Source organism: Trichosurus vulpecula, chromosome 5, assembly GCF_011100635.1.
Source record: "Trichosurus vulpecula isolate mTriVul1 chromosome 5, mTriVul1.pri, whole genome shotgun sequence".
Classification (NCBI taxonomy): domain Eukaryota; kingdom Metazoa; phylum Chordata; class Mammalia; order Diprotodontia; family Phalangeridae; genus Trichosurus; species Trichosurus vulpecula.
The window spans coordinates 221,475,666-221,499,998 of NC_050577.1; the positions used below are offsets into that span (position 1 = coordinate 221,475,666).

At 40.1% G+C, this 24,333-nt stretch overlaps 1 long non-coding RNA gene across 1 annotated transcript; it reads left to right on the forward strand.

Annotated features, from left to right (window-relative positions):
* The first annotated feature begins 39 nt into the window (after positions 1–39).
* LOC118851520 lies at positions 40–22,953 on the forward strand. The gene is made up of 4 exons (XR_005010498.1): positions 40–173; positions 21,976–22,047; positions 22,610–22,723; positions 22,819–22,953. It is a non-coding gene; the product is annotated as an uncharacterized LOC118851520 (long non-coding RNA).
* The last annotated feature ends 1,380 nt before the right edge of the window (positions 22,954–24,333 follow it).

The window sequence follows — 24,333 nt, forward strand, 5'->3', positions numbered from 1 at the left end:
GTTTTGCACAAGCTGCCTTTTCCCTTCCTGCCACTGATGCAAGTACTCCATTAGCTCTCATCAGCTACAAAAGGACATTCGTCAAGCCCTACAACTGAACTCCTCAATTTTATCAGACACTTGAAACCACTGCCAAGAAACGCAGAGAAAGCATGACAGTTCTTTCCAGCCAGGTTTGACTTTTATATAAGTGTTTGTGTTGACAGGAGAACAGCCCATGATGATATTATAGACCTTACTGTAGCTATTAGCCAGAGAGCCCAAGGGAGGCCCCTTATGCCCACATCAGCCTTGGGTAGCAATCACTCTGATAAAATGTACTTTTCGAGTGTTTATTTTTCCTGGTAATCTTCTTTTGGGTCAAGAGAGGCACACTATTTCCATCTCATGTTGCCACTCTGCTCCCTCGCATTCTGTTCTTGTAAGCAGAGTAACTGAGGGAGAGAGGCAAAGTCAGCAGAATAGCCCATGCTTTCAACGGCAGTGCAGGCTGAATTTTCTAGGTATCTGCCACTGGCTATTGAGAGGGGATCATTCACTGGGGAAACTGCAATGATTGAGGGGTCCTCAAATCAAAAATGACCCTGCAAAATAGAATTAGGATTTTCACTAATACCTGGGGTATCATTAAGAAACAAATACCAGTAGGCAGTTAGATGGCATTCAGTCAAGTAACATTTATTAAGCACCTACTATGTGCCAGGCTCTGTGCTAATTACTGAAGATACAAAAAGAGGCAAAAGACAGTCTCTGCCCTGAAGGAGCTTACAGTCTAATGAGGAAGATAGCAAACTAATAGGTACAAACTCTCTATTTACAGGATAAACGTTGTTGATCAGTTGTGTCTGACTCTTTGTCTCCCCATCTGGGGTTTTCTTGGCGCAGACACTGCAATGGTTTACCACTTCCTTCTGCTGTTCATTTTATAGATGAGGAAACTGAGCCAAATAGGGTTAAGTGACTTGCCTAAGGTCACAGTGCCAGTAAATGTCTCAGTCAGATCACAACTCAGTCCTTCTGACTCCAGGTGCCACCTAGCTGCCCACGTAGGATAAATAGGAAGTCATTTTAAAAGGAAAGCCATTAGAATTTGGAGGGGTTGAGAATGTCTTCCTATAGAAGCTGAGATTTTAGTTGAGACTTAAAGGAAGATGGGAAAACCAGGAGGTGGAGTTGATAGAATGCTGGACTTGGATTGGAGAAGACCTGAGTTCAAATTTGACCTCAGACACTTAGTAACTGTGTGACCCTGGGGAAGTCACTGCTTTGGTTTCCTTATCTATAAAGTGGGGATAATAATAGCACCTAACTCCCAGGATTGTTGTGAGAATAATATAGGATGATAATTGTTAGAGTACTTTGCAAACCTTAAGGCGCTATATACATTCAAGCTATTATTATTATTATTACGCCAACTTCTCAGAGAACTCTTGGGCAGAGTTATTGAATAGCAGAGGCCATTGGAGCAGCATTTTCCACACAGGGATCATAAATCTAGAGTTATGAAGGACCTCAGAGTCCACAGATTCTTAATGGGAATTGACGAACTTTTTATTTTTAACATTCTGAAAAATGTGTTAGAACGTACTTGGTCTCCTTTGTAATCCTATGTGTTTTATCTTATGTATTTTAAAGCATGAATCTGAGAAGGGGTCACTTAGCCTCACTAGACTGCCAGAGGGGTCCGTGACATGTGGGGTTAGGAAGTACTGCTCTAGCCAAAGCCTTCGCATCACAAGAGATCGTCTTTCCAGCCAGGACAGCTTCAGAGGAGTTTGATTGTGTATCAAGTGACTGATCTCTATGGTACAAACAGTGGCAGCTGGATGAGCAGCACCAAATTAGGACTGGGGAAATCTCATGGTGCCCACATTGACCAAGCTCACTGTTGTTAACACTTACGTGGATATCATTAGCGAGTTATCGTCCAGGAAAGGTGTTGGATTCAACAAACACTGATATTAAGGACTGGCTTAAAATTTGCTTTTTGTCCTCAATGTAGAAAATTTCTTGGCAGAGATGTAACCAAATAGAACCACCGAGCATTGTCTTCCCCCAAATGTAAGCTCAATGTGGGTAGAGGCTGTCCTGCCTGCTTGTATTTCGATCTCCAGGACAGACCATAAAAACTTAATAAATGTTCTATCTATTGGCCACATAATAGGAAGATGGGACTCTTTGGAAAAGATGGTGATGTTGGGAAAGATTGAAGGTGAAAGGAAAAGGGGACAGCAGAGGATGAGATAGAGTCATGGAAACAATGAACATGAACTTGGACAGACTTCAAGAGAGAGTGGAGGATAGAGGTGTGCTGTGGTCCATGGGGTCACAAAGAGTTTGACCTGACTGAATGACCGAACAACAACAAAACTAAAAAAAAAATCTATCGATCAATCGATTGAACTACCTATCTGAGTGTCTTTATCAATCTGTCTGTCTCTAGCTATCAGTTGATCTGTATCTATCAATCTGTCTCTATCTATCAATCGATCTATCTGTCTGTCTGTCTGTCTGCCTATCCATCTACCTACCCATCCATCCATCCATCCATCTATCTATCTATCTATCTACCTGTCTGTCTGCCTGCCTGTCTGTATCAATATGTCTATATCTATCAATCTGTCTCTATCTACCTGTCTGTCTTTTATCAATCTGTCTGTCTCTAGCTATAAATCAATCAATGCATCTATCTATCTGTCTGTCTGTCTCTTTAGCTAGCTAGCTTTACTTACATATAAGTGCTATTGTTAAACCATTTTTGCAGACAAGGGAAATGAAACTGAGCTTAAGTGACTTTTCCCGGGTCATACAGCTAATAAAGTGATTAAGGTAGGGTTTGAGATCCTTTTGCATCCAGATCCAGCCCATTGTCCAAGTCACCAAGATACTCCTGAAATTCAGGGACTGTTTGGGTGCTGTATTTACATTTATTCTGAGATGCTTGGCTTAACTAGTGTAAGGGTGGAAGGGTATGGAGTGTGTGTGAAGCCATCTTCTTCCTTACGGTTTACTTATCCTTGCTGTAAAAAACCCCAAGTCTCTTCAGGTTCTACCATTCTAAATGTCCCCCACCACTCTGCCCACTCCAAGTTTGGCAGACACATCGGTAGTAGAATTTGAGGAAAGTGAAGGACAGGATTGATAGAAAGGAAAGGAGAGGGATGAGGAGGAATCACATTCCTGTGAGGTGGAGGATGAGGAAAGAGAGAATGAGCATGAGCAAAAGAAAATATTCTGTAAATATCTTCTCAGCTCTCATGCAACAGAAATTTGCAAAGGGAAATGTAGCAGATAGGAATGAACCTAAAGGCGTAGAGTAGGACAAAATTATGTGAATATGGGAAACCCAGGAGAGCCTGGGATGACTTGATTGGAGGGTTTGCCTTGGTGAGTTGTGGTTAATAAGACTGAGTGAGTAAAGTAGAGGCTTGGAGGTCTTGAATGCCATAGTTTGGACGGTTTAGCCTTACATGTGCTGGCTACCTCCATCCCCAGATTCATATACCCTGATGCTAGTGACTGGCTCCCAGTTTTCTCACTCCATTTATTTCTCACTTTCCTAGCTTTTTGACAGTGGTATCTCGATACATATTTTTAGGATCATAGATTTAAGGTAAGAAGGGACTTAAAAAATCAATCCAACCAGCCCTTTCATTTTACAGATGAGGAAACTGAGGCCCAGAGAAATGAAGTGGCTTGCCTAGCGTCACAAAAGTAGTAAGAAAAGAGAAGTGGGATTTGAACCCATGTCTTCTCAACCCAAATATTATGATATTTCTATTGTGGTTCAATATACTGCTATGTTGGTTGGTTTCAAAAGGTGGAATTAGGAGGGATAATATCAACATAATTGAGCATTTATATAATGCTTTATGAGTTGTAAATCACTTTATAAATATTATCTCATTTTATCCTCACAACAACCCCGGGAGATAGGTGCTATTATTATTCACACTACAGATGAAGAACCTGAGTTAGACAGAAGTTAAGTGGCTTGCCCAGGGTCACATAGCTAGTAAGGGTCTGAAGCTGAGTTTGAACCCGTCTTCCTGACTCCTGGATAAATGCTGTATTCACGGCACAGCTAGCTGTAGTAGAATAATGGGGAGAGGCAAATTTCAGCTTGTTGTTAGGAAAAACTTCCTAATACCCCTCTCCGAGTGGAAGCAGCTACTTTGGGAGGTAGTAGGGGTCCACTTTATTGGGGGTTTTTGAACAAAGACTATGACTACTTAAGATCTTAGATATAGAGCTAGAAAGGTCCTTTGAGTTCCATCCCACTTAGATCAACAGTCAGTAGAGCACCGGCCCTGGAGTCAGGAGGACCTGGGTTCAAATCCGGCCTCATACACTTGACACATGTACCAGCTGTGTGACCTTGGGCAAGTCACTTAACCCCAATTGCCCTGCCAAAAAGCAAAAAAAAAAAACAAAAAAAAACTGAGGCCCAGAAAGGTCAATATTGCATAGGTATTAAGCATCAGGCTCAGGATTTGAACTCAGATTTTCAGACTCCAGAACTGGTATCCCAAAATACCACCTAGGTATTCCATCTATTAAGAATAACACCACCACCACCACCACAACAACATAATAATAATAATTATAACAATGTAAAATATCTCTTGTCTCCAGAGGTAGCACAAATAGAGTAGAAAGAACATGGGTCAGAGAACATGGATTTGAATCTTGTTTCTTCATATTTATTCCACTGTGTGATCTTAAGCAAGCCACTTCTCTCTAGGTCTCTAGGTTCCTTCAATATCTAGACCAGGGATTCTTAACCTTTTCTATTTTATGTCACAGACCCTCTTGGCAATCTGATGAAGCCCATGGATTCCTCTCAATATAATGCATTTTTTAAAAGTCCTAATTGAAGGAGAGGCAAATTTCAGTTAGAAGTTAGTGAGATTCCCCCCTCCCCATCTAAGTTCACAAAACCCCTGACATCCATGGACCCCTTAGGGGAGTTAAGAACTCTTGCTTTAGATCCATGGTTTCATGATCAGTTTCCTTATTCCTAAAGTGAGAGAATTAGCCAATATGAACATTAAGATCCTTTCTAGCTCTAAATCTTACGGACTATATTACAAAAAGTTTGGCTTGGATAGAATGTGCCATCACTCCTTGTGCATCTACTTAATTTCTTTTTGATCAAAGTTTCTCTTAATTCTCTTAATTCCCCGTGTTTAATCCTCATTAGCCTTTAAATTACCTACTTCATTGTATAATCCAAAAGATTAATTGGTTAATGATAGTACAGTGTTGGGAAGTGGAAAACCAGATTTTCAATAACTGAAGTGCTTCTGCCAACCTGGCCACCTTGGCTTCATTAGGGTTTTCTTGGCTTTGGCTACAAAAGCGTGATGCATCCTGGGTAGCTGAAGGAGGTCAGGGGATTGGCCACCATGTACATAGATCCAAACTGGCTCATTTTCTGCCCATAATGTTTAGAAAGAAGAAGCAGAGAGGTATTTTGTGAGTTCTATAAATATCTCCTCCACTCTCATGCTGTGGAATCTTCTGAAGCTCAAGTGTAGCAGTAAATGATCAACTAATTCTCCCCCGCCCCTCCACCTCCAGGTTGCCTGAAGTTTAACTTTCTTTGAATCTCTCTCTTCCGTAGAAGTAAAACTACATCCCAGCAGGAGGAGTTCCCTCCCCTCCCCCTCTTCCTTCTCCTCCCCCTCTTTTCAATCACCTTGGAACAAGACCTGGCCAGACTGTGCTAGAGAAGACAGCCAGGCTTTACTGGTGTGGAGAGAGGGGTGACTAGTTAGAATTTAACAGAAGGGGGATGAAAGAGAAGCCCCATTTCATCTTGGCCCTTGCTAAATAAGGCTTTCTAATCACCTCAGGATGAGAGAGAGACAGAGACAGAGAAAGAAAAAGAGACAGAGAGAGGAGAGAGAGAGAGAGGAGAGAGAGAGAGAGAGCGAGAGAGCTGCCTATCACTTTTTTTAATTGGGGTTAAGCCAAAGTCTGTGAGAAATTTTGAGTTGATTCCAAGAAACTGAGGCTGGTTGAAAAAAAATGATTGCAGGTCAAACTGGAAGTTTTGACTTCAGTGTCTAGGAACAAGTCACAGAGTGTTAACACAGAAGAAATAGCAGAAGAGCCTACTTACTCCTACATATATGTATAGGTCTCAAAAAGGCCAACCTGAGCTGGGGAGATCAATCAATAAGCATTTATTAAATGACTAGTATGTGCCAGGCACTGTACTAGGGAGTACAAAGACAAAAAAAAAAGGAGAGAGAGTCCCTCCCCTTAAGAAATTTACAATCCATATACATAGGTACAAATAGACATAGGGACTGGACTTGTGATTTCATTGGTATAGAGAACTCTCTCCCTCTGCCAATGCAGGTTAGCATCTGCTTTACAATTTAGAGTCTTCAGAGTTGCCTAAAGCATTGAGAAGTTGAGTGATTAACCCCAGGGTAAATCCAGACAGTATTTCAAAGAGCTGGATCCCAAGTGCAAGTCATTCTGATTTGAAAGCTAGGTTTTTTTCAACTATAAACAAGCTAATTTTAGAGGCAGCTAGATGGTAAAGTGGATAGAGTGCCTGGCCTGGAGTCAAGAAGACCTGTGTTCAAATCTGGCCTCAAATACTAGCAGTATGACCCTGGGTAAGTCACTTAACCCTGTTTGCCTCAGTTTTCTTACCTGTAAAAGTAGCTTGGAAATGACAAACTACTTCCCTTCCCTTCTGTTAAGTAGTAGCATCTTTGCCAAGAAAATCCCAAAAAGGGGTCACAAAGAGTCAGATATTACTGGAAAAATGATTAAACAACAAATTTTAGGGGGAATGGATTTTCATTAGGCAGAGGCTCTGCTTGAATCTTACTGACCATTTTAAGGGGAGTTAATTCACTTATTTTAACTAAGCTCTCTAGCCTGGCTTAAATCCATTAGCATGTATGCAAAGATATCTTTGAAATTTTCAAGTAGTTATGAAATTCACAAGTTTTAAAAAATTCTTTAGGAAAACCAGGATTGTCAACCCAATTCCCAATAGCCATAATTAAGTTCTCTTTAAACTAAAGCTAATAACAACAAAAATAATTGGGACTCTGACTTGTTTTTCATTGGTATGGAGAATTCCTGATACTGATGGACACTTACTCTCCAATTTACAGTTTTAGAAAGTTGCCTGGGGCACTCAGACATTAAGTGACTTGCCAAGGTCATCTAGCTAGAGCATATCAGAAACAGAACATATGATAGCCTTCACATACTTGAAGACAGCTACATGTACCCTGTGAGTCTTTTTGTCTTTGAGCTAAATAAAATATGCTTAGTTCCTTCAAACAACCATTTTTTGGTTGTCCCTCACACTGCTGACTCATTAAACTTTCAGTCCAATAAAACCCTGCAAATTTTTTTTTCATAATGTCTCCCCCATCTCATACTCATGCAATTTATTTTTTGTACCCAATGCAAGACTTTACATGTATCCCTCTGGAATTTTATATAATTAAATTCAGTTGAATGACCTAGCTAGCCTGTCAAAATGCCTCTGGATGTTGTCTGTGTTTCCATTGTGTTATCTATCTCTTTAAGTTTTTTATCATCTGCAAATGTGATGAGCATATTCTCTATGCCTTTATCCAAGTCATTGAAAAAAAATTAACTAGCACAGAACCAGGGACAGCTCCCTGGTATACTCTCTGGAAGACCTCCTGCCATATTGACTTTGCACCATTAACAGCAACTCTTTGAGTCCAGTCATCCAACTAGTTTTGTATATAGTATTATTGTCTAATCCACATAACTTCATTTTCTCCATAAGAAATATATGTGATACTTTATCAAAGACTTTGCTAGAAGACAGATAAACTGTATCCACAGTTTCCCTCTCTCCTTCTGTTTAGTGATTCTCTAAAAAAAAGGCAATGACATTAGTCTGGCATCATTCTGAGAAAGTTATGTTGGTTCTTTGTAATCATTGCTTTCCTATCTAAGTGTTTGCCAACCATCCTTTATGATCCATTCTAGAATTTTCCTAGGAATCCAAATCAAGTTCACTGGCCTATTCAGACCCTATTCTTCTTTTTCTCTTCTCTTCCCTTCTCTTCCCTCCTTCTTGTCTCTCTCTGAAAAGCAGAAGATTTGCCTTTCTCTAATCTTGTGGTACCTCTCCCATTTCCCAATCCTTCACATATTACTGAAAGTGGCTTAGCCATCACACCTGCTTGTTCTTTCTGGTCCCAAGAATATCATTCATCTGAGCCTAGTCACTTGAATTCGTGAAGGGCAGCTCAGTATTCGCTTGCTATCTTTCTTATCTTGAGTATCAGCTTTTTGTTAGTACTTGTGTTTTATCATTTCCAGTGTAAAGGTCATTTTTTCTTGCAGAGAAAACAGAAACAAAATAAGAAATGAACATTTCTACTTTCTCTCTGTTGTTAGTTGTCATTGTCCCATGAGTCCCCAAGAAAGGCCCTATCCCTCCTTTGATCTTTTTTCCCCCTCCTCTCCCAATATAGCTAAAAAATTCAAATAAACCCCTTACATTGTCCTTACTTCTCTGGTCAATCCCACAGACATTTTTGCTACCAAATGTCATAAGTCACAGGTTGGGAAATAGTTCTAGTAATGTACGTATCAAAATACACTGAGCATGCAGAACTTGGCAAGGCTGCCCCCATGCCTTCTATGCTGGGAAGACTCTCCCTCCTCCTTTCTACCTCTTAGAATCCCTAGCTTCTTTCTAGGTGGAGTTCAGTTCTCCATAATACAAGAGGATTTTCTTGATGCCACCAATTGCTAATACCCTCCTCCCCCCTACTTTGTACACATATATTTTTTATTAACTTATCTGTATATGTGCTGCTCCCCACAGTAGAATGTAAGCCCCTTGAAGGCAGGGATTTTTATTTAGTTTCAAATCCCCATGACATACAGTAGGTGCTTAATAAATTATTGTTTAATGAAATTAATGATCTGTGGTGTGCTCAGTTGAGTAAGCTTTTTTAAAAGGGAGATACACATTTTAGGGAGGCAGTATGGTGTGGTGGGAAGAACACTGGACAAGGACTCAGAGGAATTGAGCTTGAATCTTAACTCCATTACTGTGTGACCTTGGGCAAATCACTTAATCTCTGTAGGCCTCTGTTTTCTCATCTGCAAAATGATGGAGGAGGTCTGATTCTAAATCTCTGAGCCTATGATCCGAGGACTCCGTGTTGTTGTTGTTGAGTCCTTTCATTCATGTCCAACTCTTCATGAGTCCATTTGGGCTTTTCTTGGCAAAGACACTGGAGTCATTTGCCATTTCCTTCTCCAGCTCATTTTACAGATGAGGAAACTGAGGCAAACAGGGCAAAGCAACTTACTTAGGGTCACACAGCTAATACGCATCTGAGGCCAGATTTGAACTGAGGTCAGTCCTGACTGCAGGCCAGCTGTGCCACCTAGATGCCCAATGACTTCACAGAGTTTAAAAAGCCTAGACCTATTTAGACTGGCCTCAATGTGTCATCCTGAACTCTTACTGATGAGGTAGAACCCACTATGGGCCAGGACTGAGAACCTTCTTCAGCTTAGGGAAGCAAGGAGAAGCCCATAGTTGAATGGCTGTCATTCAGAAAGGGGCCAGGAGCATAGGATCATAGATTTAGAGTTCCAAAATCAATTAAAAGCTAATTCAACCATTTTCATTTTACAGATCAAGAAACTGACTCCCAGAGAAGTCAAAGAGTTGCCCCATATCACATGGGACGTAAGCAGCAGAGCAGAGATTTGAACTCTGATTCTCCCTCTAGCTTTAGTTCTCTTTGGGATTTGGTTGGTCAAAACTAGAGGTTGGCTCCCTGGGATATTGTATACTAAGCTGAGGGGCCAGAAGTCAAAGTCATCACTGGAATCACAGTAGGGCTTGAGAGTTTTGCAAGCCTCAGAGTTTTGCACAGTCCACAGTTTGTTACATTCACCCTCCTATGGGCCTATGGGAATTTTTTTAGGCCATATGAGGCCTACTGTTCAGTCTTCCCCAAATGAGTTGTAGCTCTGCTGTGCCAATTTGAACACAATTTAATTCATTACTTATTAAACACCTTCTGTGTGCAGGGCAATATGTCAGGTTGAAATTGCTTTGCATTTATTTATCTGTGTACACATTGTATTCTTCCCTGCCTCCTACCTCCCCCCATGGAATACTGTATAAGTCCTTTGGGAGTAGAAACTATTTCATATTTGCCTTAATATCCCAGTGCCTTTTACATATAGTAAGTACCTTACAAGCATTTGTTGGATTGAAGGAGTCTATAATCTCCTTTTTGTTGTTCAGTCATTTCAGTTGTATCTGACTCTTCCTGATCCCATTTGGGGTGTTCTTGGCAGTATCCTGGAATGCTTTGCCATTTCCTTCTCCAGCTCATTTTACAGATGAGGAAACTGAAGCAAACAAGGTTAAGTGACTTGCCCAGGGTCACACAGCTAGGAAGTGTCTGAGGCTGCATTTGAACTCAGCTCTTCCTGACTCCAGGCCAACACTATATCCACTGTACCATCCAGCTGCCCTTCATTCTACTAGATACGGTCATTTGTTACATTCTAAAACAAGGTTTCTTAACTTGGGGTTCATGAATTTTTTAAATTGATAACTGAATTTTAATATAGTTTATTTTCTTTGCATTCCTATATATTTCATTTTGTACATTTTAAAAACATGATTCTGAGAAGGCATACATACGTTTCACCAGACTGACTGCCAAAGGGGTCCATGACATGTTCTCTGACTATGGCTACCTTCAAGGAGTGGCCTCTTTGTACTCAGTTTATAAGAAAAGCTAGAACTTTAGAAAACCTGTGGCCATTGGACTTAACCATATTCTATTGGACTTGGTCAAGTTCAGCTAAATTTGTTCATTGTCGGTTGTTACCATTTTTTTCTTTCACCCCCTGTTCCCTATTGTTGATTGTACCAAGGAAACATTGCATTGTGTATCCTTTTTATTGGATATTTAAATGTAGCTGCTTTAGCTGCTGTTCCTTGAGATTGTCAGGGCAGGGGCAAATTCATAAGAGTGTTGAGACCCTGCCATTGCCTAGGACAGAGGACTGTGCACACAACAAACCTTTCCTTTTGAACTAATTAGACGGATTATGTCTGTAACATATAATCCTGCTGAGCCCAGAGAGTTGGGGCACTGACTCCCAACACACAAAGCACATGAGGTGAATGAGATTCAGAGCTTCTTGATGGTTCTCACACACATACACACACACACACACACACACACACACACACACACACACAAAACAGTCCATATCCAGACTCATTGGCTGTTCCCCATGCCTGGAATATTCTTCCTCCTCATCTACCTCCTGGCTTCCTTCTTCCTTAAAGTCCCAACTAAAACTCCATTTTTACAGAGAGCCTTTTCTGAGTTCTCATAATGGTAGTGCCTTCTCTCTATTGATTTTCTCCACTTTATCCTTATGATATCTTCTTTATACTTGGCTGTTTGCATATTGGTTCCCCCATTAGACTGTGAGATCCTTGAGGGCAGGGATTCTCTTTTGCCTTTCTTCATATTCCCAACACTTAGTATTATCAACTGACTGACAGAACTAAGGAAGTGAGGTTCCCTGATCATATTCATTAAATGTCTTTAAGACAGGAAGCTTTTAAAATCACATAAAGAAGGTCTTATACTCACTAATTCCACCTATTCACTTAAACTGTGCTAATTCACTTGATGGGTAATTATAGGAAATGGTTTTCCTCAGTGTGTTTGGAACTATAATTTATGAGAAGGTAAAATATTGTTAATAATTATATAAACACAAATTAGGTGCTAACAATGTTTTAAAATATTTTTAGTTGCTGTTATAACCAGGGATTTGTTAATGGTACATTGGGCCAGACCAGAGATGGTATGAAAACCACAATGGGGCAGAGTAGGTGTTGGAGAGAAGCCAGAATAGAATGTGATGAGGACAGAGAACAGAGAAGAGGGCAGCAGATGCCCAGTCATTGGGATCAAGGCTCGGGTGGGATTCATGAACATGAGGAGGCAAGGCAAGGAGGGCCCTTGTCCAGGAGGGCTTAGGAATACTGAGCTGGGAATAGAGATGGGCACTTAAAATAACAGAGCTGCAATAAACCTGAGAAAGCATCTTGTCTGTTGTACCTGAATGGGAATCCCCTTTACAATCTTCTCAACAAGTGGTCACTTCCCAAGGAAGCATATTCTCCTCAGAGGGCTAAGAAGCTTTTTCTTAGAGAGATTCTAAATCTTACAACCTGCAACTTTTACCCATTGCTTCTATTTCTTCTCTTTAGGGAAAAGTAGAGCTGGTCTAATCTCTCTGCCAAATGACACCCTTCAGATACTTGTAGGCAGCTATCTTGTCCCACCCCACCCTCCCACTGTCTTCAACCACTAAGTCTTCTCTTCAAACTAAAAATACTCATTTTCTTCAACTATGCCTGGCAGTTCTGAACCTCCTCACTATACTAATGGCCCTCCTTTAGACTTGTGCCAGTTTGCCAATATCCTTCTTTAAATGGGAAATCTAGAGTTGGACCTAACATTTCATATATGTCCTGACTAGAGCAGAGGTAAATTCAGTTGAACAACAGTTTGTTAAATGCCTACTATGCATAAAATACTGGGAATACCAAGGCAATAATGAATCAGTGTTTTCCCTTGGGGGATTTATATTCCACTGTAGCAAGATCATCACCTTACCTATTGTAGACACTGCTTTAATTAATACAGGCTAAGATCCCATTAGCTCTTATATCGGCTAATATGTCACACTTTTGACTCATGATGAGCTTACAGTGTGCTCAAATTCTGAGGTTTTCAGAATCTCTGAATCAGAATCTTCCAGCTGGAAAGGACCCTGGAGGCCATCTAGCTAAAACCACAGTGGAATAAGAGTCTATTCTACAAAATATGTGATAGGTTGTTATTTATAATTTGGAGGGAAGATTTCCAGTGAAGGTAAATCTCCTGAGGCAGCCATTCAACTGCTGGAGAGTTATAATTTTAAAGAAGTTTTTCTTCACATCGAGACTAAATTTGCTTCTTCAGTTTGCCCCCATTATTCTTAGTTTTTTCCTATGGAGATAAGCAGAAGTCTAATCCCTCTCCATATTACAGTCCTCAAATACTTGAACTCAGCTATCAATCCCTGAGCTCCCCCATATATCTCTTTTCAAGTCTAAACATTTTCAGTTCTTTCAACTGATCCTCATATGGCATGATCTCAAAATCTTTCACTGTACTGTTTTTTTTAACCACATGAACTTTTGTCTAGTACATCCCACGTTGTTCCCATTCTATACGTATGTGATTTATTTTTTGAACCCATGTGTTGGAATTTGCATTGATTCTTATAAACTTCATTTTGTTAAGAATTTTAGCTTGTTCGAATACTTTGGGATCCTGACCCTGTCATCTGACATATTGGTTTTTCCTCCCCGCTTTACGTCATCTGCAAATTAGATTAAACAATATGCCTTCAACCAAGTCACTGATAAAATGTTGAACAGAATGGGTCCAAGGTCATGAACCCTATGGCATTCTACCACAAATTTTTCCATGGGTTGACAGAGATCCATTAATCACCATACTTTGGGTTAAGTCATTCAATTAGTTCTGAAACAACCCACCTGTGCTATTATCTAGCCTGAATCGTTCTGTGTTTTCCACAAGAGATTTTTTTGGGGGTACTAATAGCAGTGTTTCCACAATGAAAATCATTCCTAGATGGGAAAGCAATACATGTCTTAGAGCTGTGTAATATGGACAACAGCAATAATAATAAATTAACATTTATATAGTCCTTTAACATTTGCAGTGATACACACACACTATAGATAGAGATAGATAGATAGATAGATAGATAGATAGATAGATAGATATGGATATATAGATAGACATATATCTGTATCTCTATCTATACATACACAATACATAGATAGATAAATAGACAGATAGAGAAATGGATATATATGTAGATATAGACAGATCTACACCTCTATCTCTCTCTATCTATCCACACGCAGATCATTTGTTCCTCCCAACTCTCCAAGTGCCATTATTATCACTATTTTACGGGTGAGGAAACTGAGGTGAGAGAGGTTGAGTGACTCACCTAGGATCACACAACTAATGTCTGAGGCAGGATTTGAGAAGAGGTCTCCCTGATTTCAAAGCCAGTGCTATGTCCAATATGTCACCCTACTGCCTGCATATAGGAAACCAAAGGTCCCTCTCAGCCCTCATCCCTGAGCACAGAACAGTACCTTGTGGACCAAGGACAACACAGCATTCAAAATGTCCTTTACCATGCATTCGCCTCTGCAAATCTGTAGGAAATCTGCTTGGGCAGGGAGGTTTGCTCTGCCAACAGCCTCATTCACTTCTCTTACCTACATCTCATCACCTCAATAGATGCAAAGTCCTATAGCCTAGTAGACATGTAAAGAAGCCCAGTGCTTTCATGATGCCAATAGTTTTTTTTTCCTGTCAAGGAGGAAATCAATATAACAAAATCATTCTTTTCACTTTATGGTTTGAATTTGAAATCAGAAGACTTGAACTTCAAATCCCATTTCTGCTACTTAATACCTGTGTGACCTCGAACAAATCTCTAGACCACTGTTTTTCACATTAGCAAAATAAAGGAAGTGGATTGAATGACCTTTAAATTCTAAGTCCTCCCAGTTTTAAATTATGACCTTCCTAGGACAATAGGGAAAGAATAAAGCTTAGCCAAAAGGAAGAAATCACTAATGGCCAAATTTCAAGGATTAGATTTATCATGACATAGAGGAATGTGCATTGCATTGGGAAATCAAAATACCTGGGTCCTAGTCTTGGCTTGTGATCTTGCCTCAGTTTCCTTCACTGTAATGTGAGGGTCTTGGACTAAATGATCTCTAGCATCTTATCCATCTGTAACATATCAACTGTGACTGAGTCTGTGGAGGCCTTTTCCATGCTAACACGCATGGTAAGACTGATCTCAGCTCATAGTTATTTCCCTCCCTCTTACTTCATGTCTCATCAAACATTCTTCTCGTCCCCGCCATAAACACAAGCTGCTAAAGCTTAGCCCTGGAAGATCTTGGTTCATTATCCAGAAAACAGGTCTATGGGCCAATCATCTGTCTCTTTTAAATAAAACTTATTTTTGCCACGGAATGTAACATGGAAGGTGTTGGAATTTTGTTTTCTTCTGACCCAAGTCAACCCAACCCAATTGATCCAATTAACCCAAGCAAGTTATTTATTAAGTTGCCTGCTCTGCCTAAGGCACTGTGAGAGAGAGGCATTTGGGACACAAAGATGTACAGTGAGATTCCAGCTTGCTGAACCAAGCCCTGAAGGGAGATGAGAATTCTGAAAGGTTGATAATGATGAGACTATTTCCACGCAAGATGGGTGGCCTGTGTGAATGCGTGGAGAAGAGATAGAAGATTGAGAGCTAGACACCCAGTCTAACACCCTCAAAATACCAATTGATGGACCCAAACTAGTTCCCAAAGTTGGGAAATGACTTAGCCATGGCCACATAGCTAATAAGTGACAGAATTGGAATTTTAACTTAGGTGCTCTGAATTAAGATCCAGCACTCTTTTCTCTTTGCCATGCTGCAAATTTGGAAAACAGCCTTTTACACAGTCTTTGGAAACTTTAATTGTTATAGAATTTAAGAATTACTTTGGCATTTTAGGAAAACTCACTTTTCTAGGTGTTATATAGCAGAAAGTACCTTCAATAGAGTTTCAGGAAACTGGCGGGAACCAGAGAGTATTTTCTAGGTCAGAAGGATGCTTCTTTCCTAGCAATCTTCAGACCTTTAGTTCTTATCTCCAGAGCCTCGTATACAATAATAAACAATAATGGATGTTTGCTGGTTGAGTGATTGATTGACAGATTGTATAAGCTGAATAACTAAGAACTATTTACAGGCTCATTGTGTGTGCAGTCTTCCTCTCTAAACAAAACAAAACAAATCTGTGTTATAGGGCTGTCTAAAAATGAACTTTCTTCTGTTCAGCAATGTCAACAGCCTGGCCACTGATTTTGTCAGGAGAATCAGAGGCTCTCAGAATAGAGGAAACCTTAGAGATTATTTAGTCTTGACTCCTCAATTTATAGATGAAGAAAATGAGGCTCAGAGATGATACGTGACTGTTGACCAATGTTAACAGTCAGTCAGTCAATTAATATATATGAAGTGCCTATGATGTAGCAGAAACTGTGCTAAGTGCTGTTAACAACAGTGCTACTTGTGGCTACTGTGGCTGTGTGAGGCCAATAAAACCGGCACACAGGAAGGCTGCTAGGACAGGTTCTTTGATCTGCTTTTCTAAAGAAAGTGACTTTAAGGGTTTACAATCTCACTTTAATTAAACATGCATATGTCATTCACTTAGTTCAGGGGAACAAGTCAGCACCCTGAACATCAGAAAAAACACAAACAGAAATTACAAGCAGCAATTATATAAACAAAGCAAATAAACACAAATCAGCAGACACAGCTTCTAGCTGTCTGACAAAACCATTACATTCATAGTTACCAGAGAGAGAAGCACCAACATCTGAGTTTTTCAAAGCTGGGGAGCTTCAACAGCTACCCAGAGTCTTGTCTGGTCAAATCACATGACACTATTCCAGTGAGTGAACCCCAAGCAAAATGTTAACCTCAGGGTCAGGAGGAGTGCAACCATGCAACTCAAACCCATGTGACCTAAGCCTTCTCATGATTTAAGCAGGTCATCAAAGACTCTTGATTCAATCAAAAACTCTTAATTGAAACAAAGGCAAGACTCAAAGGCACTTGATTGCCTTAGTGCTGAGAAGCACTCCAAAACAAAAACAGCAAAAAGTCCTACCCTGCTTGTCATTACAAGTGCTGTGAATTCAAAGAAAGGGAAAAAAGCCCAATCTCTGACCTCAAGGAGCTTGCAATCTAATGGAGGAAGAATAAACATAAAATAGAGCTGAAAAACAGGGAGAAGGGTACCCAATGTGGGGGCATGATAGAGAAGTCCAAGGGAGTACCGTCAAGTAGGAAATGAAGAGATGGCTGGCCTAGGTCCTTTCCCTAAATGGAGGGTTGAAGAGGAGCTCTTGAATCTCTACCCTCTGATCAGAAGAGAAAATCCCTGAGGGCAGAGGATACTGCTGAGAGCATGGCGTAGCCCCTATTGTGCTGGACTTGAAGATAGGAGGACCTGGATTTAAATCTTACCTCAGATACTTATTAGCTCAGTGACTCTGGGCAAGACTCATCTTCCTGAGTTCATATCTAGCCTCAGATACTTACTAGCTGTGAGACCCTGGGCAAGTCACTTTACCCTCTTTGCCCCTATTTCCTCATTTGTAAAATGAGCTGGAAAAGGAAGTGGCAGATCACTCCAGGTACTCTCTCTGATGATGTCATTGTCTTCACTGGACACTGTCAGATGCTTGCTTCCATGCTGGACTCTGTTCTGCTAGACACTGCCGGACACTGTTCCCTGAAATTCTTGGACAGTACATTTATGCTCTTTTAGCCAGCCCTTTTAGAAACGACTTTACTCTAGGAATGACTAGAGCCTCCTCAGTTTTGCTTCCTGAGAGTTTTGGTCAAGACTGTTCCCATATTTTGAATGAGAGATTCCCAAATCTAAGTACTGAGCTTTGTAGAACAATGAACAAAGCAACATAAGCAAGCTGTTGCATTCAGGTTTAATTCCTTTTCCCTGATGCCCTTCCTTCTTTGGGGCTGGGTGCTCTTAGTCAGATACCTCACCCTAAACCATGGGAACTAATTAATATACTTCCTAAATTTGTATTTTCAACTAACATTAAACATCGCTGTTGGGACCCAGAGACTTGGGCACTGAACCTTTTCTAGTAAGTGACCCAACTTTCCTGAATCCACGTATATGATCTGAATGAGCTTCAGTACTAGAGGACTTTGGCATTTAATTAGAAGAGTGAGGCCTCATTTTCTCACCCTTTGTTAAGGTTCCAGCCAGACTCCTCAGAGAAAATGTTCTCAAGCCTTAGGTTTCTGCTCATGTCTGTTGTTGTTTGTCCTTTGTTCTCAAAGAGGATCATGACATCATGGAGGTGGTGCCGTGACATGCAACTGAATTGGATTTAAGTGAGGGAGGGCTGTGCAAAGTCACCAGCCTCACTTTCTCCTCTCTAGCAATCTGGGTCCAGTGGCCAGATAGATGTCAGGATAACTGTAGATGGCCCCCAGCTCATATCTAAAATCTCTTCAAAGTGGGGAAGTAGAAAGGTATTTAAAACATACATATGAACCAGATATGGATCTGGTTACCTATGCACAAAAGAAATGCTAAAGGACATGCAACTCACTTACAGCTACTATTACAATCTTCCAGGAAGTTGAGTCATTAACATTGAAATACAAAATAATTTGTGGGACTACTGAATAGGCGCTGTACATTTCACCCCAGTTCTGTACTGTACAACTCCTACTGTATGTCTTCTGCCAAGCTAGGTCAGGGCTCTGGCCTACCTTTCTTGGGGTGATTATTTTCTTCAATAAAAAGACTCCCCTTGCTACCAACTAGTTCTACCCATTGTACCCAGGGATTTTTTAAATTCTCAAGGTTATCACCAAGTCTGGACATGTACAACTCAAGAATGATATTTGCTCATCTATTCAGGAAAGGAAACACAAATTATCAAAGACAGCCAAGGACCTAAGTGCAAACTTGCATAAATGAGACTTCCCACTCTCGGTGTCCTTAGGGAGTGGCTACCATGTAGTTAAGGTTAGGAAAAAGAGCTCCATGGTCTCACAAGAGGTATGTAGCAAACTACTTGCCTTATGAGAGATTTAAAAGAAGAGAGTGAAAGGTATAGAGTCACTGCCTTTTTAAAGGTCTGATGAGCTCTTCTTCTTCATCAACCAATAAGGGGATTCTTTGTCACTGAAGTCCTGAGCCACACTTAGTTTTTGGGAAGCAGCCAGAGAGTTTGTCATTCTCAAAGTGCCCAAGCACACTTCCATGGCTGGAATCACTGAAGGTAACTTTGTGCATTCCCTGGTCATTTTCCCTAGTGTCCAGAGTTCCCTGAATTTTTATCCTTGAATTTTTCCCACTTGTTTATATAAATGGGTGGGCAGGGACAAAGATATAGCTCAGGGTTTTTTAACCTGGAGTCCATAAACTTTTTTTTTTTGACAACTATGTCAATATAACTGAGTTCCTTTTTTGTCCTATGTATTTTTTATGCATTTAAGAACATTATTCTGAGAAGGGGTTCTTGGGTGTCACCAGACAGCCCAAGGGGTCCAAGGCACAAAAAAAGATTAGGGATCCCTGCTACAGAGTCAATCTCTATGTCAGGAAGCAACTGTTCAGTGAATTCTTTCCCTGAAGGTCTGAACCAGGCAAATTTGGAAAGTTTTTGTCTCATATCCTTAAAAATATATTTTCTTATTGTTTGTGCAATAAGATGCAAACTCCTTCAGGCCAGGGACTATCTGGATTTTTGGCTTTGTATCTCCAAGGCTTAGTACAATGTCTGGTACATAGTAGGTACTCAAAAAAAGTGCTTGTTGAATGAATGAGTGCATGAGTGAATGACCTCTGACCCAATATCTACTGTATTTCCCAGGAATGAGGAGGCACATCTCTCTTGTTTTCTGTCATCCTTAGTGCCCACAGACGCTTAATGTTAATGCCTTCCCTCTGTTAATTATTTCCAGTTTCTCCTGTATATAACTTATTTGTACATAGTTTGCCTGTGGTCTCCCCCATTAGACTGTGAGCTTCTTCTCTTTTATTTTTTGTTGTATTCCTGTACTTAGCCCTGAACCACACATAGTAGGTGTTTAGTAAATGTTTGTTGACTGATTGATCTTCATAGGAGATATTTCTGCCTGTCCTTGGAATACACAAAGATGATATAAAGACAGCACAGGAAAAGACAAGCACATTGGGAATTTCAGATTGGTTCTCACTTTCAGAGCTTGCTTTTAAGCAGCAGAACCAGGAGCAATGGATTGAGGTTATAGGGATGCAGATTTGGGGTTTAATGTAAGAAAAACTGTGTAAATACTGAATTCCTCCCTCCCTCATAAGAACTTTTGAAGTTAAGCTTAAGTGGTCCATTGTTAGGCATAGGATTACATAGGAAGAGACCCCAGAGGTGACCAAGTCCAGTCACCTAATTTTACAGATGAAGACACTGAGTCATAGGCACATGAAATACCTTTCCCCAGAGTCATACAGTTAATCAATATCTGAGGCAGGATTTGAACCCAGATCTTCCTGATTCCAAGTAAAACAGGTTATTCAGTGAGCCAGCATCTTAAGGAACAAATTTTTGCTTAGATACTGGTTGAACTGGATTGTATCTAAGGTCCCTTCCAGCTCTGGGATTTTGTGATACTGTTAATGCTCTGTTGTTGCTATTGTTCAGTCTTTTCAGTCATGTCTGACTCTCCATAACCCAATTGGGGTTTTCTTGGCAAAGATACTGGAGTGGTTTGGCCTTTCCTTCTCCAGCTCATTTTACAGATGAGGAAACTGAGGCAAACAAGGTTAAGTGACTTGCCCAGGGTCACACAGCTAGTAAGTGTCTGAGACCAGATTTGAACTCAGGTTGATGAGTCTTCCTAATTCCAGGCCCAGCAACCTATGCACTGTACCACCTAGCTGCTGAGGTTAATACTCTCTAGTCTGCATGCATTGTTCAAATTATAAGCAGGATGGGTTTCTCAGTTCCCCGTCCTTAAATAGAAATAGAGAGCCTTTCCAGGGTTGGTCACCTTCTTGGTATGTATTATTGTCCTTAAATTGAGAGTAGGTTAAAGGAGGAGGGGGCTGTGTGCCCAGTAGATGTCTCTTCTTAAGCATGAGATTGAGAGGAGGGCTGGTGGATTGATGGACCTCCCAGTATGGTTCTCTGCCTCCAGCTGTTTGAGTTACACAGGCAGAATTTGTGGCTGAGCAGACCTCAAGCAGATAGAGTAGCTAGATGGGGAGAACCAGGAGGGGGAGCGAATTCCTACTTTGATTACTGCCAAAGAATCTCCAAATTAAGGTGACTGGGAGTCTTATCCCGTATCTGAAACCTTATTAATTTAGCAGTATCCAGATCATTTATGGTATAGTCTGAGCTCTCCCAGTGTCTAACTCTTTAGACCTCTTTGTTTCATCTGGGGCTGCTGGTGTTCATTGGGCCAGGGGCTCATCAATCTATAGAGACCATCTCAACCAAGCTTTTTTTGTGACACGGACAGCACTTTGGCAAACCCATGGACCCCTTCTTAGAGAAATGTTTTAAATGCATAAGAAAAAATTCATAGGATGACAAAGGAAGCCAATTTATTGAAATATATTTGTGAAAACATGTATATTTTTTTTTAAACCAAGTTCACGAAGCCCACATTAAGAACATTGGATCTAGTCTAGATCTTTCATTTTATGGACAAGAAAAATAAGGACCAGAATAAATGATTTGCTCAGTGTCATAGAGTATAAATGGCATAGCAAGCATTCAAAATCGGTTCCCCTGACTTCCGATTTATCCTGTCTGTAGCTTACAGATAGCAGTTATTTACATGTTGCCTCTTCCATTAGATTGGGAGCTCCTCAAAGACATTATTTTTATTATTAATACTGTATCTCTAGCATTTACATAGTCTGGCATGTAGCAGGTGCTTAATAAATGTTTATCGACCAAATGACTGACTGACTGAATCTAAAATGGCCTTTCTGCCACTTCAAACTGTTCTCCCCAGTTCAAGATGGGTTTGTCATACCAAGATTCCCTAGAAGAGTGTGCTGCTCCATTCTCTTTATCTGCCTCCAGCTCCTTCATTTGAGTCGTGTGTCCCTCCATGTTGGGAAAGGATGTTTTAGTTTACTGGTAGTGAAATTAATTAGCATAAGTGGTCTATGATGAGGCTGAGGCTGTAGGCTGGTATCTGATAACTGATATCTCCTTACTGGTCACCTTCCAGGCATACTGAAACCCAGGAGGGATTTCATAGCACCTTTGCACGCCATTGTGACAAGTGGTGTCAGGAGAAGAGGTGAGTAGGAATTCACATTTATATACTGCTTTATGATTTACAAAAGTCTTCCTCGCAATAACCCCAAAGGTTATCAATGCAAATATTATCTTCAGTTAATAAAGAGTGAGAGGTTGTTATTTGTCCCCCTGATTAATAAGTATTGGAGTCATGTCTTAAACTCAGATCTTTTGTCTTCAAGGCCAATATTCTTTTCACCTCTCTATGACATAGTTCCAAACATATCGTATTCAATTCAATCCAGTCCAGTGTAATCCAATCCAGTCCAGTTAAGTCTGGTCCAGTTCATTCCCATCCAATCCAACCCAATCCAATCCAAATTCAATTTAACAAACATTTATTATGTGTAAGGTATTATGCTAGGTGCCAGGGATACAAAAAACAATAATAATACATTTATTAATCACTTATTATATGACAGGCATCTTGCTCACAGACAAAGTCATAAGTAGTCTCTGCCCTCAGCAAGCTTATATTCTACTAAAGGGATACCATATGCAATGATTTAGGTCTAGAATTAACACAACAGTTGTGAAGACATTATCATTTCCTTTCTCCGAAGAATAAACTATGACAATTTCTACATGAGAAAGAACCCAGGATGATCACAGAATAGACTCCCCATCACTATCAGGACAAAAAAGCTAAATGAAGATTAGAACACAAGCCTGTAGCGGTAATGTATGAGCAAAGTATATGCAAAAAGTAAGAAATTTTAGATCTTTGCCAATGATCTGCTTACACATTTTTGTGTCCTGTGACTATTTCTAGGCCCATCTATTACAGCAAGCTTTCAACATAGAGTCCTTGGACTACGTGACTGCCAAGTTCCATTCCAGCTTCAAACTCCATCAATTCTGTTTAATATTGACATTAATTGAATTAGAGGGTTTTTTTTAAGTCACCATGTATGCAATATTATTTTTCTTTAAAAATTTTTTTAATCCTGAACTTAATAAAACCAAATAAAATGGACATTTCCATATGCATAGTCAAAGAGAAAAAGAAGATTCTCCATGAAATTATAAATTTTGATGATGTATAGTTTGCTTTTCTTTTTTAAAAAATATAATAAATTCAGCAGTGTATACTCATTTTATCAAAATGTGTCAGCTTCCATAAATAGCCACAACTTGAAATAGCACAGTTTTGGAGGAATAAAATTGGCAAGTGACCCAGAGGGCAATGGAGAGACATGTGGTGGGTGGAAATGGGCAGCTGGGCATTATCAATGATGACCTTGAGTCAAGAAGTGTCTTAGATGCACATTTTCCAGAATATCTTCTTGACAGACTTCTGCTCTAGAAATCATGCCCTGGAGTTGTGACTTAACCCTTTCTTCTCTGGATCTTCTGGCTCCTCACTGTCTTGATGGGTGATTGTTCCACCTGGGCCACAATTTCAGACAGACTCCAGTCACGTTTCATTTTATTCCCTACTCCCCAGTCATCTTCCTGATAGCATTGCCAAAATCTTGCCTCTGTTTGAACACTCTCCCCCTCCCTTCCATCCCCTACCCCAGTTCTGGAACTATGATCAAACCAACCCTGCATTGTTCCTGAAAAGGATGGGTCAGTCATGTACCCTTTCTACCCTGAATACTCCCCTATGTGTGTTGACTCTCTCTATTGGAATATGAGCTCCTTGAGAGCAGAGACTGGCTTAGATTTTGCATTTGTATCCTAGCTCTTAACATAGTAACTGGCTCATTGTAAGTACTTAATAAATGTTGTGTGTATGTACGTATGTTTGTATATATGTATGTATCTGTCTAGATCATCTATCTGTATCATCTATCATATATCTCCATCAATTTATGTCCTCTATCTTTTTCTCTACCATCTGTCTGTCTGACTGTATATCTATTTCATCTATCCTATCTATCTATCAATCATATATCTAGGATTTAACATGATTCTGGGCATGAAGTACTTAATAGATGTTTTTTCATTCATTCATTCATTCATATATGATCAGAAAAGTAAGTGAGCTAGATTTGTAGCAATTGCAAAGGGTGAAAGAAGTCATTTCCTGGTAACCACAGAATGTTAAAAGTCCTAAACAAGGCTTCGCACACACTTGGACGATCTTCTGCGGAGGATTTATGAAAGCAAATGGATATGTTTTAGCATAGGATGAGAAGATGTAGGTGGGGGAATCTTTCATTGTTTCTAAGATGGATTCATTAAACATTCAGTACAACTGAGTACTGCCTCAATGTGAAGTACATCTTATACCCTTCTTTCTTCCTGACGTTATCTCTATATTTATGAGGGAAAAGGTTCT